Source organism: Anolis carolinensis, chromosome 1 (genome assembly GCF_035594765.1).
Source record: "Anolis carolinensis isolate JA03-04 chromosome 1, rAnoCar3.1.pri, whole genome shotgun sequence".
NCBI classification, from domain to species: domain Eukaryota; kingdom Metazoa; phylum Chordata; class Lepidosauria; order Squamata; family Dactyloidae; genus Anolis; species Anolis carolinensis.
In genome coordinates this window covers 182,598,650-182,614,484 of record NC_085841.1, presented here as the reverse complement: position 1 = coordinate 182,614,484, position 15,835 = coordinate 182,598,650, and the positions used below count along the sequence as shown (strand labels likewise).

At 39.9% G+C, this 15,835-nt stretch overlaps 1 long non-coding RNA gene across 1 annotated transcript; it reads left to right on the top strand.

Moving 5' to 3' along the window:
* The first annotated feature begins 4,372 nt into the window (after positions 1-4,372).
* On the top strand, positions 4,373-10,531 carry LOC103279254 (uncharacterized). Its single transcript, XR_010000453.1, has 2 exons — positions 4,373-9,259; positions 9,345-10,531. It is a non-coding gene; the product is annotated as an uncharacterized LOC103279254 (long non-coding RNA).
* The last annotated feature ends 5,304 nt before the right edge of the window (positions 10,532-15,835 follow it).

Here is a 15,835-nt window from a genome sequence, read left to right as displayed (position 1 = left end):
ATCAATCCCAACAAGACTGCTACCTTGCACCCCTGACTCACAGGCTCGTTGTGTTGCCCTGAGGCTCAGCATCAGTAAAATGGGACTCTCGGGAGTCAGCGTAGTGTAGTGGTCGAGTGTGTCCTGACACATTTCCATTCTTAATATTTGATTTATGTCCATTTAACCTCTGGCGAAGAGACTGCCATGCTTCCTGAGAGTGCTGAGCTCACCCTCTAATGTGATGTTTGCCATCTTCTGTCAGCAATGCCCTTCAGCACTCTACAATGTTGTAACACTAGTTAACACCCCAGCCCCATGAGGGCTCTCTTAGCCAGTTTACCATGTTTCCTTTCTGATTCCCAGCCAGCATTGCACTCCATCCCAGTAACTCTCTCCACCATTTCACATGGTTATATACTCAACTTGGCTTTAGGCAACACCTTTCCTTCTGCTTTAGTTCTTCAGTGATGACTATGAAATCAGAATGTATCATCACATCAATATACCCACAAGTTTTGCTCTTTTTAAAAATTGCTATTCACACACAATCAGTTCATTATAGCTTTAAAGGCCAGTTCCCAGGCACTTCATTTATCTGATTAAGTAGATTTAGTCTACAAAAGCTTATGCTACCATCTTTTTTTCCCTTAGTGAGTCTCAAAAGTGCTACAAGATTCTTTTGTATATTGATCAGAAAAAGCTATTTAGTTTATTTGTATCCTGTTTTTCCCCCACAACAGGCTCAAGATTAAAAACAAGATATCAAGAAAACCACAAAAAGTTATTATTGAAACTAAATTTAACAAGTAATAAGATTAAGGTGAAAGTGATTTAAAAATAGATAAACAGTATTGTACGATTTCTGTATCCATGGGATTGTATCTATGGTTTCCTTTATTCAAGTCAAATAAAAATTTCTAGATCTTCCAGTACCACTCTATGGTACTCTTGGTCCAGTGGTCCTTCATATCAATAGGATTTGCTGTTATTCACTGTTTTGCATATGCACACGAAGTCCAGGAACATATCCTCCATAGTGACAGAGTTCATACAGTATAGTACCAAAATCGTAAATGGCTATTTCTCATAGTCGTCTGGCAAAACCCCATTGAATTAAAAAGGCCTTTTATATAACATTCATTACCCTTCTGCTATTCATCTGCTGCCAACTGAGAAAATAAAGAGCGGCAAAAAGATATTAGTTATAACTGATTGCATCATGTGAGCCACAGAGAAATTATAAAGGAAATAAAATCATATAGAAACTTTTTAGAATGGCTGTAGCTAGGAGTCAAATGAAAAAAAATTCGAAGACTTAGGACGCATCCAAACAATGTCAAAATGAGGGATTTAAAAGTGTGGCCACATACAGACCTGTCAGTCCCAGAAAATACGCCCCTGCCATTCTCATGCCTTCCTTTGTAGCGGATCAAGATGGAGGGCATATAGATGGAAAGCTTTCTAATAAATTCTCTTTGAGATGCTCTGGACCTCATATGTGGAGATCCCAATGTACTCACAAGCAGATTTCCTATCCCTCTCTTCACCAAACTGTTAACTCAAGCTGTGTTTAATATTATAAGAAAGGAATGGATGCAGAGATTTAATTGCTTTCCAATTGTGCTTCCCTGGAGCTACCTGTGTGTCCGTGACTCTATGTTTTGACAGCCCAATTAGCTGATCAACTGTTTTGAGCCTTTAAAATGTGCCCATACAGGGAAGTGGGAAGGGAGTCATGTGTTTTGCATGACTGCAGGGATATACAGTCATGCGAAAGTGCACATTTTTTGGGGTGGAATAAAGTTTTAAGCACACTCTTTAAACACATGCTTTTCAGCTGTTAACCCGATTTCACCTGCACTTTCTCCAAATGTCGTTTAGCTGCCATCACCCCCCCCCCCCGCACCCTTTTATCCTGGTTACTTCTGGATTTTACTGCATATGTAGAAGGGCCCTAAAAGTTATCAACATTTTCCCCCGAGTAGAGAATTGAGTAGAAAATTGGGCAAAGAGCATCTTTCTTTGCAAAAATGTATGGTCAAGCAAAAGCTCACCTTCCTGTTCTGAAACTCTTCATCTGCTGATTTCCAAATGCCAAACTTACTTTCTTTTTATAGTTTTGCTTAGATTTTCATGACTGTTTCATTTGTAGTGGCAATTTTCCTTGTGATAGCCTGAATTTGTTGTTTTGGGTTTTTGCCACATCTTGCCATTCTCATTACAGATTAGCTTCACTGTTCTATGGATCTATTTGCTGTTCAGAGCAGAATAATGGTTATGGAAAGTATGTGTTACCATTTAAGCCAAATACAGAGCCCCAGTGGAAAGGAGCCCCGGTGGCGAAGTGTGTTAAAGCGCTGAGCTGCTGAACTTGCAGACCAAAAGGTCCCAGGTTCAAATCCCGGGAGAGGAATGAGCACCCACTGTTAGCCCCAGCTCCTGCCAACCTAGCAGTTCAAATACACGCAAATGTGAGTAGATCAATAGGTACTCCTCCGGCAGGAAGGTAACGGCGCTCCATGCAGTCATGCCGGCCACGTTGTCTATGGACAACAGCGGCTCTCCAGCTTAGAAATGGAGATGAGCACCAACCCCCAGAGTCGGTCATGACTGGACTTAACGCCAGGGGAAACGTTTACCTTTTTACCTTTACCTTGCAGATCTAAATCTAATACAGTAGAACTTGAACTCTGTGATTTAGTTATCAGTGTATGGAGTAAGACATTGCCATCAAAATAAGAATACTGCTCCCCTGCAATAAAATTTCCCTTGAGTCCCCATATTTGTAACCCTGTGTGTTTGCATCTTCAATTTGCCTGCTGACCTGTGGTGACTCCATGAATTTCATAGGGTTTTCTTAGGAAAGGAATTCGCAGAGGTGGTTTTTCCAGTTCCTTCCTCCAAAAGAAAGCCTAATAGCATCTGCTATTCCTTGGCAGTCTCCCATCAAAGTAGTAACTAGGGCCAGCTGTGCTTAGCTTCCAAGATCATATTGGATCTGGTGCCTTCAAGTTATTTTAAAACTTGAGTTGATCATTCTGTAAAGCATGCTAGGCATCTAAACAAAAAAAAGGTAAGCAGCTATCAAAGGAACGTGGGCATAGCAAATAGGAGAGTTCTAGGTGGGAACATGAGTTCTAGAAATTTGGGGACTAAAGGAAAATTTCATTGGGGAAATGGCTTCATTTTATCTGTTCCCCTCCTACACATCTCTGCCTGAAATTTGGGTGATTAGATTTTCCTTTCCCCTCCACCCATCTGAAATTCTATCCGAAATGCTTTCCTGGACAGATTCTGGGGGAGCGTAAGATGGGACAGGAAAGCCATCCCTTCCTCCTGGCTGCACTGACGGAAGCAGTTTTGTCAGTGGAACAACCTCATTCAACCTTGCTCATGTTTTATATCATTGAGGGGTGTCACTGGCATATGGAATTATGAATGGATATGAACAAAAGTAACTCCAAGTAAAGCCTTTGTATCTCTAAAAAGAGGTGAGAGGGACCCATAATACAATGAATGTTTAAATCAGAATGCAGGGTGCTGGAAAAGAGAGAGAGAACAGTCCTTTCATTTCTTACAGTAGGGGATGGTTCAACACTGCTATTTGTGTGAGATGGGCGTATGTGCTGCGGGGCGGCTACATCCATTTGCCAAGAGGAAGGGCACCAACTGCTGTGCCATATATAGCGGATGGCTGACTTTGCAGTTGTGCCGCATTGCCCTCTCACTCAAGGTTTTCTAATTCTGTCTCAAAGCAATATCAGTGTCTCCAGGCAATCAGCCCCAAGGAATGCAAATTATTCATTCTAGAACTCTCTAGCACCTCAATGTTCTTCAAGGGGATATAACATGCCAAAAGAAAAATAGCATTCTGAAGTTTCAGTTTTTTGTTTTTTAAAAATGTGGAGGACAGGCAACCAAAATTTCCCTCAAAAATGTCTAGAAGTTGTAAGCAAGTGAATGAATGATACATTTATATACACTTGATCTGGAGTGTTTCCAGTAGAGTTCTGCATGGATCCATTTTCCTTTGTTACATCTGTTCTTTTGTTACCTTCGTTACCTTTGGAAACATGTAACGGGAAGCCCCCTCCCAGTACAAAAATCAGCTTGGCATGAAAGCAAGTGGGAGCCGATCCTGCTTTTCGTGAGCAGCCCCCTTGCCTTGGAAAGAGTGGGTGTGTGGTGTGCAGGCTCAGAAAGTGTTCCTGCCTGCCTGCAGCCAAGTGCCTCCTCTAGAGTAAGAAACAAAACTTGCTTCCTTGCCTTGGAGAGTGCATGCGTGGCGTACAGCCCCAGAAAGCGCACATGCCTGCCTGCAGGCAAGCGCTTCTCCTCTAGAGTAATTGGGTAAGAAGCCTCCTTAAAGTATGTGTCTGCCTTACTCCTCTAGAGTAAGAAACAGAACTTGTATCCTTGCCTTGGAGTGTGTGTGTGTAGTGTGCAGGCCCAGAAAATGTGCATGCCTTCCGGCAGCTGAGTGCCTCTCCTCTATAGAGAAACAGGTAAGAAGCCTCCTTAAGCGCACTCCTGCCTGCAGTTGAGCACCTCTTCTCTAGAGTAAAAACAGCTTAAATGCCTATGATAGGAAGGGAAGCCATAATGGGCTGATAGAAAATGTTTTTTTTTACTTTTCAATAAGCATGGTATTCCCACTTCCCCACATTCTTTGTCCTCTTCTTTTTAAAAAATACTCTTAATTTTAATCTGAAATTGTTCGCTTTCATCAAATCAATTAATTTGTTAGCAATACTGACACCACTAGACCTGCTGAAGGTAAGCAAGCAACCACTAAAATGTGACGGAGAAATTAGTGGCGGCAACTTCCCCAACACCTGTTCACAGCTCCCTTGGCAAGAACCGAAGTCGACACAAACCTCTATAATGATTCTCATCATGCAAAACCCATCACCGGAGAAAGAGTTTAGCTGACAGGCCCAGTGGGAGAGTTCTCACTGGATGGTTTAAAATGTGAAGATGAAGCACTGCACAAGATGCTAATTCCTACATACTTGCTCGCACCATTTAGATTTAAAAATAAAATCCCATTGAGAATTCTTCAGACAATTTGAATTCCTGTTGCTCCAATGCCTCATAGTTCAGTCACTCACAGTAACATTTCTCTTCTTGAGTAGTTCCTGGAATGTGTAAAAAACCATTCATTCTCTAGTATTACTGCTCATTTAAATGAATCGTCCTTTGGTTAAGTCTCTATTTATTTATTTATTTATTTATTTATTTATTTATTTATTTATTTATTTCCATCATTTCTATCCTGCCCTTCTCACCCGAAGGGACTCAGGGCAACTTACAAAACTGGCAGAATTCGATGCCAATACACAACAATACAAAAGAATAAAAACATACGCAGTTAAATACAGATTTAAAACAATACAAAATATTTGAGCCATTCATCCACAAAAACCTTGTACATAAACCTTAGTCCAGACCAAGTCGAAGCCAACAAAACTTATTCTTTGAATGCTTGCTCACATATCCAGGTCTTCACTTTCTTTCTAAAACTCAAAAGGGGTGGAGCCTGCTAGATGTCATTAGGGAGGGAGTTCCACAGCTGAGGAGCCACCACTGAGAAAGCCCTGTCTCCCGTCCCCACCAGCCACACCTATGAGGCTGGTGGGACCGAGAGTAGGGCCTCCCCTGAAGATCTTAAATTATGTGGTAGGTCATAGCGGGAGACACGTTTGGACAAGTAAGCTGGGCCGGAACCGTTCAGAGCTTTATAGGCTAAAGCCAGCACTTTGAAACGTGCTCGGTAGCTAATCGGCAGCCAGTGGAGCTGATGTAACAGAGGAGTAGTGCACTCCCTGTACGCCGCTCTGGTTAACAACTTGGCTGCCTCTCGTTGGACTAATTGAAGCTTCTGAACAGTCTTCAAAGGCAGCCCCACATAGAGTGTGTTGAAGTAGTCTAATCAGGATGTAACAAGAGCATGGACCACCATGGCCAAGTCTGGCTTCTCAAGGTATGGGCGCAGCTGGCACACAAGTTTTAGCTGTGCGAAGGCTCCCCTAGCCACCACTGAGACCTGGGGCTCCAGGCACAACGATGAGTCTAAGATCACCCCCAGAGTGCGAACCTGCGTCTTCAGGGGGAGTGTGACCCCGTCCAACACAGGCTGTAACCCTATACCCTGTATATATATATATATCCTAAACAGAACTTGACTAGTTTGTTTGTTTTTTTACTTAAACTTCCAGAATCGTTCAGCCTTGGAGCTTGAGTGGATTCCACCTCCTGTAAGAATATTGCCCCATGAAATTTCCTTTACTTTCCAAATGTCTACCATAGCAATAACTTTCAGTTGAACATTTAGAAATACAAGTCCTGCAAAGGCCATCACATGACGTAAGGGCACTTCCAGTGGGACTCCGTGGGACTCAATGTCCAAAGCACATGGAAACAGAACCCAGAATGTGTTTTAAGGAGTTGGGCACTACCCGGCTACAAACAAAATAAAGCTGTTATCCCTTTTGGGCCACATAGCAGTGTGGGAGAAGGAATATTTTTTACCAGAAAATACTTGAAAGAGATCCTTGTCCTTTAATGTGTTTTTCTGATCTTTATCCAAAATTGAAGGAGAGTGACACAAAAGACACCACTTTACACCAACTCATATTATTTAGCTCGCTATTGCCTTCTATAATCAACAGTAGGTCAATGAAAGAGATTTCCTATTGCTTTCTGCATTAAGGAAAGGATCCCCCCTCCAACACACACAAATAAGGGTCAGATCATGAATCCCATCCTAGCTTTTTGCAACAGTAGCTCTTAACACATGTAGATGTTCATTTTAACATGAATCTTCTTAAAGTTGTAACTGATAAGTAGTGTTCATCATGATATCCAAAAGACGTGAAATCATTTAATACAATAATACTCGTTTGTTCAGCAATTGGACGTAGCAATTGCATTCAAGGGGGGTGGGAGTTTTTGAAGTGTGGTTATCAAATCCATGGAGAAGGGTATTCTTCTCAATTGATATTGTATCCTTCTCTTACTCAATGGGAGAAACAAGGCAGGAGGACAGAGGTTTAATTCTCAACTACTATTAGAAATGTTGGAGCCGAGCAACTTTTTACTATGCTAGTTTTGGCAAAAAGAATAGGGGTTCTTCAGCACCTGCCCCCAATCATGTGGAGGCAGGATATTCTGTATGGGCACATTTGCTATGATTTTTAGGACATGTGTGAATTGAACAATTCTGCTTTAGAGCAGCAAATCCAAATCCAATTGGTAATCCCAACCAGAGCAAGCACACAAAACCAATTGCTGGATGTTAAATGAATAGTATGTAAATTAAGTTGATTCACTCTAATTGGGACTAACAACTATTTAGTCCTATAAACTGCAATGTTCAGCAAGAATGATTTTGTAAAATATACTTTTTCAAGCCACTTTCATTCCTTAACTGATGCCAGTTCCCAAGTAGATCTAGTAATCATCCTTAAATGCCCACTCCGTAATGCCCAAGGCCTTATTTAGCAAGAGTCAAATTGATATGAAGCTTAAGAATGCCATTCCGCTTCTCATGTGTCCCATGTGATCAACGTTTATTAGCAAGCTGTGTACATCAGCTTCCTCTGAAATACAGATCCATACATCTAAGAGAACAAGACAGCATTTCAGGACAGAATGAATTCATAGACTGGCTCCAACAAGAATGCTCATAACATCCCCTAACAAATGACCATATATTGAGTGCAAAAGAATTTACATCTGTTTAATAACATAATTATTTACCATAATGACTTTATTTTATATACAAAACTGGGTTAGATTTGTAATGCTCAACCCTATGTTAATGATTCTATTCTAGTACTGTATTAATTAAAGTCACTTACATAGCTTTTGAAACACACATCTAGCAATGGGCACATTCCATCTTATCCCTAGAATGAAATTTAATGCTGGTGGTAGCAATAAGCTGACCATTTGGACAACATTTTTAATAACCAGGTAACTAAAAAGCAACTGCATGCTTAATTCAAACACTTTGGCCTTGTACATAGCCTATTTGTAGTTGTACTCCCTCCTGTTGTTTGAATTCCATTTGCCTTTCACTTTTAGCTAGTTTCATAAAGTGCCCCATAAAGGCACACTGGGGAGTCATTCCGGAATAATTCCATGGCTAATATAGCTAGGGTTCCTAAGATCCTTTTGAGCTTGCACAGGAAATGGTAAAACATTTCCTGTGGAATTAACTTTTGTTGAAAATGTAAAGACAACCAAGTCTCAGAATGGTTCAGAATCTTTGAAAAGATGGATGACATCTTCATGAACACAAAAATAAATTTATCTTGTCGTGTTAAAATAAACTGGGCTTTTTGTGTTGTACAAGGGCCACTGTTATTGGATACTATTTTTTGTGACAATTTTAGGATTTGTGTGTATGGGTGCAAACTTGTGTGTACCCATCCTTCAGCTTTTGATGTTACTATTATGTTATTACTATGGTGTAGTGATTTCAGGAACCCATAGTGATTTCATTGAAACCCATAGATAGGTTTCAAATGCCTTCAGACATGGAGACTTACTGGTTGACATTGGTCACACTGTCTCAGCATCAGAAGGCACCCCACAATAAAAGTTTCCAAGAAAACTCAGTGATAGATTTGCCTTATGGCCACTTTATTTTAGAAATACAGTAGAGTCTCACTTATTCAACATAAACGGGCCAGCAGAATGTTGGATAAGCGAATAGATTGGATAATAAGGAGGGATTAAGGAAAAGCCTATTACACATCAAATTAGGTTATGATTTTACAAATTAAGCACCAAAACATCATGTTTAACAACAAATTTGACAGAAAAAGTAGTTCAATACGCAGTAATGCTATGTAGTAATCACTGTATTTACTAATTTAGCACCAAAATATCACGATGTATTGAAAACATTGACTACAAAAATGCGTTGTATAATCCAGAACATTGGATAAGTGAGTGTTGGATAAGTGAGACTCTATTGTAACTATTTTCCTTCTTTGGTGAACCTAACTTGTTATAACTTCTTCATATTTAACAAGAATTTAGCTAAAATGGGATATATTTTCTTATAGAAATTGCTAAGTTTGAAAGGCTTCCATCCCAATTATAATTGCTATGTCTTAATATGGTGATTTCAGCTAGGACCAGGGTTAAAAGGGTCCGTGCCTGGTGAGCATCCGCAAAACCAGATCAGCCAGGACAGAGAACAGCTCTCCGGGTTGAAGGCAAGCCACAGAAGTTTATTACGATTTGGCCAAAATGGATACAAAAGGTACACACATGAATTCATAGAAAAATACAAGGCATCTTATACAGTTCTGACAGATATTTAGACTTTCCACTCCCTCCCCTGATAGGCTGCAAAAGAGGCTGGCTAGGATCTGTGCCTGGATTGGCTGGGGGTTCCCCTGATGTCACCGCCTTCAGGAGGAGTTTTCCAGGGCAGGAAGAATGGCAGCTAATGGTTGGTCAGTTCTAAGAACCAGTTCGTTGCAGATATACCACCTGGGAGGGCACAGTCCATGAGGAAATAATGGTGAAGATATGCCGATGAGTCTCTGATTACCTCAAGTGTCTGTTCCGTGTGAGACAAAGGTACAACACTCAGAAGCCAAAGGTGGTGACTTTAGACAATCAAAGACTTGGCTGCTGGCATAGAAAATTAAGGAATGCACATCTACTAAGCCTTCTCTTCCATGGGAGTAGCAGAGCTTCAGCCTCAGATTAAATGGACAAACATCCCAAGCTTATTTTGTTGATACACAATGGTTCTGATAGTTATCTGGCTTGGGAAATGGTTGGAGGGATTCTGGCCACAGTCCCCTTTCTCAAGGGATTATGTAAATTGGGTCATGGAGAGGTGGGTGCCTTCAAGTTACATTTTAATACATATATTAGAAACAGTTTATACACTTCATCTAGTAGGAATCGACACAGCACATAGTATATAAATGATACAAGTTATACAAAAATTGATACATTTTATTAAAAGGCTAGATTTGATAGAGTTTGTAGGGTACAGCATGTGTTAGGTTCATTCCAGAGCCTCTACCGCTTTAGCATTTCACAACTCTGATCTCTCTCAAAAAAAAAAAAAAAAAAAAAAATTATATTATTTGCCTGAAGTGTCTTGATTATATATGTGTGTGTGTGTGTGTGTGTGTGTGTGTGTATGTATAATGGCTCGATAATACAGAGATTTGATTCCTTTCTTCAGGGGAGAGGGGAAGATTTTTTTTTAAAGCTGTGAACTTCTAGTTTATGCCACTACTGGCTTCTTCAGAGTATGGCTGTATATTCACTGACCAACCTTCTCTTCCCTTCCTTTCATAAGTTTCTCAAACGGAGTCAGGCACCAGTACTCAGCAGGAGAGAGCTGCCAGCATTAAGAAATTCTCAGCTGCTTCAGGAGTCACAACCCTAAATCCGCCTTGATTGCTGCTTTGTGGTTTTCCCATCTTATTAACCCTTGCAATTCTGTGTTCGACTTCCTTACTTTATCCTAAATAATGGACAAAAGTAAAAGTGTGTTTCACCATTACAACACCATTATTGTTGTTGTCATCATTGGCATCACCTTTGTCATCTTCTCAGCCTTGGCATATATTTGTTGATTATCGGAACTGTAAGTTTGATTATGCTCATTTGGGGGAAAATTTTACAATATTTATGTTACATATGCAAGCCATTTCATTTAAGATTCGTTCAACTGGAATGAATTAAAGAATTTTTGAGATTAACAGTCTTTGTAATTTTTTCTCTGCATTACCTTTCTAAAAAAAAACAAAACAATCTACAGTATTGAAAGCAAACGTTTTGAATATATCTATAAAACCTGCAATTCTTCAGAATGTATAGGGCACTTTACAGCAATTTAATGTGGGTAAAAATGGGTTAAAGAAATCCATTTTCGCCCGCATTGCTGTTCCCACACCTTTCCCCCAAACCTGGGCTTTTTTTTGGGGGGGGGGGGGAGGACCAGGTTTATTAGGGTATTAATTTCATTCAGGACAAAACAGGATTTACCTGTTTTGTTCGGAATTAATCCTCTTTTACCGGAGGTGTTGTTTGGATGCCTCTGGTAAAAGTCCGGCAGGGCCTATAATGATGTTTAGTGAGGGAAGTAAGAAATGAGGTTTTTAAACATTCATGCAGTTGTTTCCATCTGTATAGATAGTGAAGTATAATCAGGGAGGGCTTTTCTAGTTTCATTTAGTGCAGGTATACAATTTAAACAAAAATTGGTTTTGTGACATCATTGTCCATGCTTTCCCAATTTTGTTTCTAGTGACAATGCACGGTTGTGTTTATTATGTCAGATCTCAGTATTTCACCCTTTTCTTTTAGGTTTACTCTAAATTGTCTGATGTGGGGGTTCTTTTCCAATGGGCCAAGTACTGGTGCCATTGGCTACAACTATTTCTTCCTTTTCTGTACAGTCATCAGGGACTGGTAGGCAATGGGGTCATGGACTCTTGTCAGTTGATGGACGTCTCATCTATTTTGGTAGAACAAATGCAAGAAATTAATAGGGAACTGTTTCCTATCCCATACAAGCCAAGTTGTTATAAAGAGCCATTTTATTTATGCTTTTATTTTTCATGCTGAAGAATCTGAACTTGAAACTAAAGCTTGGGACAGTGGCTTTTTTGTAGTGTTCCTAGAATCCCAGATTTCTTAAACAGTAATTGCTCTGAACCACATCATCTTCACAGACATAATTCAGGTTCAAGCCTGGGCCTCTTCCAGACACTTCTTAAGTACAGTAGTTTGCTTTTGTTAGATTTCTGTTACATATGATTTGAAGTGGCTTTCGGATTTATTTCATAAGTGTGTGCTTATGAAAACGTTGCAAGACACTCTAAGCCAGTGGTTCTCAACCTGTGGTTCCCAGATGTTTTTGACCTACAACTCCCAGAAATCCCAGCCAGTTAACCAGCTGTTAGGATTTCTGATAGTTGAAGGCCAAAAGCATCTGGGGACCCGAGGTTGAGAACAAATCCTCTAAGCCTTTGAAACAAGGTGTGGTTAGTTTTTTAAAGGAAGTGCCGTAATAGAATCCTACCTACCCAAAAGGAAGTTCTACTGTATTTAGTGATGTTTACTTCTGCTTAAATGTGCATATTTTGGAACTTTAGTCATTAATCCTTTGATACAGCCAACGGCTGCTGTGATTGAACCTTTTTTCCCCCCCTTTCGTGTCAGGAGCAACTTGAGTCGCTTGATAATTGAACCTTGATAATAATAGACATAAAAATGTGAGAGTCCAATAAATCAGAGCAAGTTTTTGAGAAGTCTTTTGCTTAATGAAAAAATCTGTGCTGCTCAAGCTGTGTACTGAGAAGTCTATACAAATGGGATCAATTAAAAGACATCACCTTGCCTGCTAAGCATCTATATTAATTTCAGAGTGGGAGCAATTGAGGTCATACTGCCTCTTCCAGACTCATAAAGCTTCCCTGCAGGCATGTCTGGAAGACTCACTTTTTGGGGCAAAAGAACTTGTACCTATAATATTCATGAATCTTCATTGACCTGGGGATGGACAAGTATTTTACACAAGCTCAAAAGGACTTGTTGGTTTTAAGGATTGCCTTCATGGTAAAAAAAAATAGACATGTGGAAAGAAAATAGGCTTCTTCTAATCCAGGACAATATCACTGTAAAAAAAGCCGGCCAGTTTGCTTAGGGTTAACCCCTACTAAATTAGAAACCTCCACAACAGAGTGTGTTTGTAGGAAATTATACAGTAGACATTATATTCTTCTCTCCCACACTCCCACTGCCCAAGGCTACTTGAGAGAAGTTTAATAAAATGAAGGCAAATGCTGGAAACATGATAAATGACTCAATTAATCAGATTAGAGCCAGCAGTCGTTATGTGAAACATGTGTTCCAGTTCTGTATGCTCTTGCCTGCTGAAGGGCAACTATTTATGGGCCGGGTTCCAACTTGGATTTATGGACAAGGAGGAGGCAAACTACCCTGGTTTCAGTTACAGGGACTGTAAGAACTGTGATAAAACAGTGGCTGCTGCAAACCACTAGCACAAATGCTGCCCAATCAGAATTTGCGCCCCTTATCGGACATTTCTGAGCCATGAAGGAATATTTTGGCAGAAACGTTAGGTCTTCTGTCTTTGCTGTATCTAACCACTTACATTTCCTTAGTGATATTAGAGACTCCTGCTAAAGAGGGGTCTGGCATATGTTCCTAATGCTGCCTTGAGGCTTAAGGTGAATTAAGGTCCAAACAGCACCCCACTGCAGTGAGACCAAGGTCAAATTCAATTTTTCCAGAGGCAAAATGACTGTCACAGGGCGCTTCAAGAAAGGCCCTATATCCCAGGACCTGATTCCAGATTTTCTGCTTTAAACTATATGAGTCCCCACTGCCATATAATCTGGGATGAACAGAAAACCTGGGATTAGATCCTGGGACACAGGGCCTGTATGGAAGGACCCTTAGTAAATAGCTGTTTCCCCTGGCTAGATTTATAATTTTTACCTTCAATGGTTTAGATTTAAATTATTTTATATCCTTTATTGAGTATCCTTTATATTAAATGATTAGGACCAGAAGTATTGTGGATTTTGGATTTCTTTTTGCATTTTGGAATATTTTAATTTGCATATACACTAATAATAGTTATTTATTACCAGCTTCTCCCAATAGCTCGAGGTGGGGTGCAACAAATTCAAAAACATATGAACATAAAATATATACAAGAAATTACATTAAAAAACAACACAAAAAATTTATATCAAACATGGATACAGTTTGACATATAAGGCAGTACCCAAGTTACAAACAAGATAGATTCTGTTGGTTTGTTCTTAAGTTTAATTTGTTTGTAAGTCAGAACAGGTACACTTTTTAAGTAACTCCATCCAAAAATCTATCTATCTACCTACCTACCTAGTCCTACCTATCTTTGGATAGCATAGGGAAGAGTTAACACCCCTGTGGTATTTGTTTGCTGTCTATGCCTCTGTTCAGAAGATTTCACCTTACTTTCTGTCCCAGTGATAATTAGATTTTGAAAAAAATTGGCGTCTTGTGGAAACATGGATTGGTGAGAAAGCTTCAGTGGAAACACCTTTTCCTCCTGATCACTCTTTCTGGGGTGAATTTCCCTTCCTGGGGGTAGATTTCTCTCACTTCCTGTTGTCTCTCCCCTTTTCTTGAGTCTTTTGTAAGTCGGGGACTGCCTATAGCAGCAATAGAATAAATCAAACTCATGATTGAAAGATGACTGGGTAGGTCGACCAGAAGAGATATTGTAGATGGAACCTAAGTCAAAATAAGGAAATTGTTTATCTTTCATGTACAGTACACTTTATGTACACCATCCAATGGCAATTTTATATACAATACTAACTAAACCCGGCCATGCTTCGCTGTGGCTCAGTATGATATGTAATGAATGTGAAAGTAAATAAAAGTATTGTAGTGAACATAGATTCACTGAGAAAACACTCATTCAATTTAATTCCTTGCTTTGTGTTGCTGTGTCTCTGTGGAATGAAATGAAAGAAAAAAGTTTTTACCAAAAATCATTTTTATTGTAGAGCTAGTGGATTGACTACATTTTTGGTTTATCAGTTTTCTTCAGACTCTGGAGAATGTGACGTATAACTACCCATGGGAGAAGTATTCATTTTCTAATGTTATCCCCACACTTGCAAAAATTGCCTGAGCTTTGATCGTCATTGCGAACACAAGGCATATTGGTAATTGAAGTTGTTTGGACTCTAATGCCATGTTGGTCAGAATGAGAGGGATTCCCAGGGCCATCAACCCCAACTCCTGCATATATGTAGAGTTGGTCATGTTGGGTCTATGTGACAAGTTTGGTCCAGAACCATTGTCGGCTGGGTTTAGTGCACTCTGGATAAGGGTGAACTACAACTTCCATAATCAACGTCAATTCCAGCATATCACAGCAGTATGTTCAATTGGTCATGGTGGTTCTCTGTGCCAGGTTTGGTTCTGGTCCATTGTTGATGGGGGTCATAATTTTTTTGGATGCAGGTGAACTATATCTCTTGTAAATCAAGGTGAATATCCCCCAAACCTTTCAAGTATTTTCTGTTGGTCATGAGGAGTCTGTGTGCCTAGTTTTGTCCAGGTCCATCATTTGTGTGGGTCACTGTGGTCGGTTGAAGTTGGAGCTGAATCAGATGAAATTACTGCAAATACCATCATTCATGTTCTATCCTTCTCCTATCGGCACCAGGGGTGTCTGTGTGCCAAATCTGGTCCATGTCTGTTGTTTGTGGGGGTTGCAGTGGTCTGTGAGAGCCGATTCAGGTGAAAGTACTGCAAATACCATCATCTGTAGTCTGTCCTATTCTAACCGCACCAAGATGTAAAGTGGTTCATGGGGGGTTTGTGTGTCATATTTGGTCCTGATATGTCATTGGTGCAAGTTGTAGTGGTCTGTGGGAGCTTAAGTGATTGAATGTACTGCATATCCCATCATCCATGGTTCATTTTACTCTAAAACACACACGTATTGGAATGCAATGTTGTGTCAAAATTTAAAATTGACAATTTTTATTTATTTCCAATATTTCTACCCCGCCCTTCTCCCCGAGGGGACTTTTCAAGTTCTGCATGCACAAATATATGCAGGCTGTATTTTTATATATTAAAATTTTGTGTACACCAAGCTATCAGAAAGGAAAGCTGTCACTATCCCAACCACCCATGTGGATAACTTTGGAGAATTTTGGAATTGCAGCTAAGGGATGCTCAAACCATATACAATATTTTAGGTATTTTTTATATAGACTGGGATGAAGGATGAAGATGTGCTAATTAAAAACGAACCAACAAACAAGAG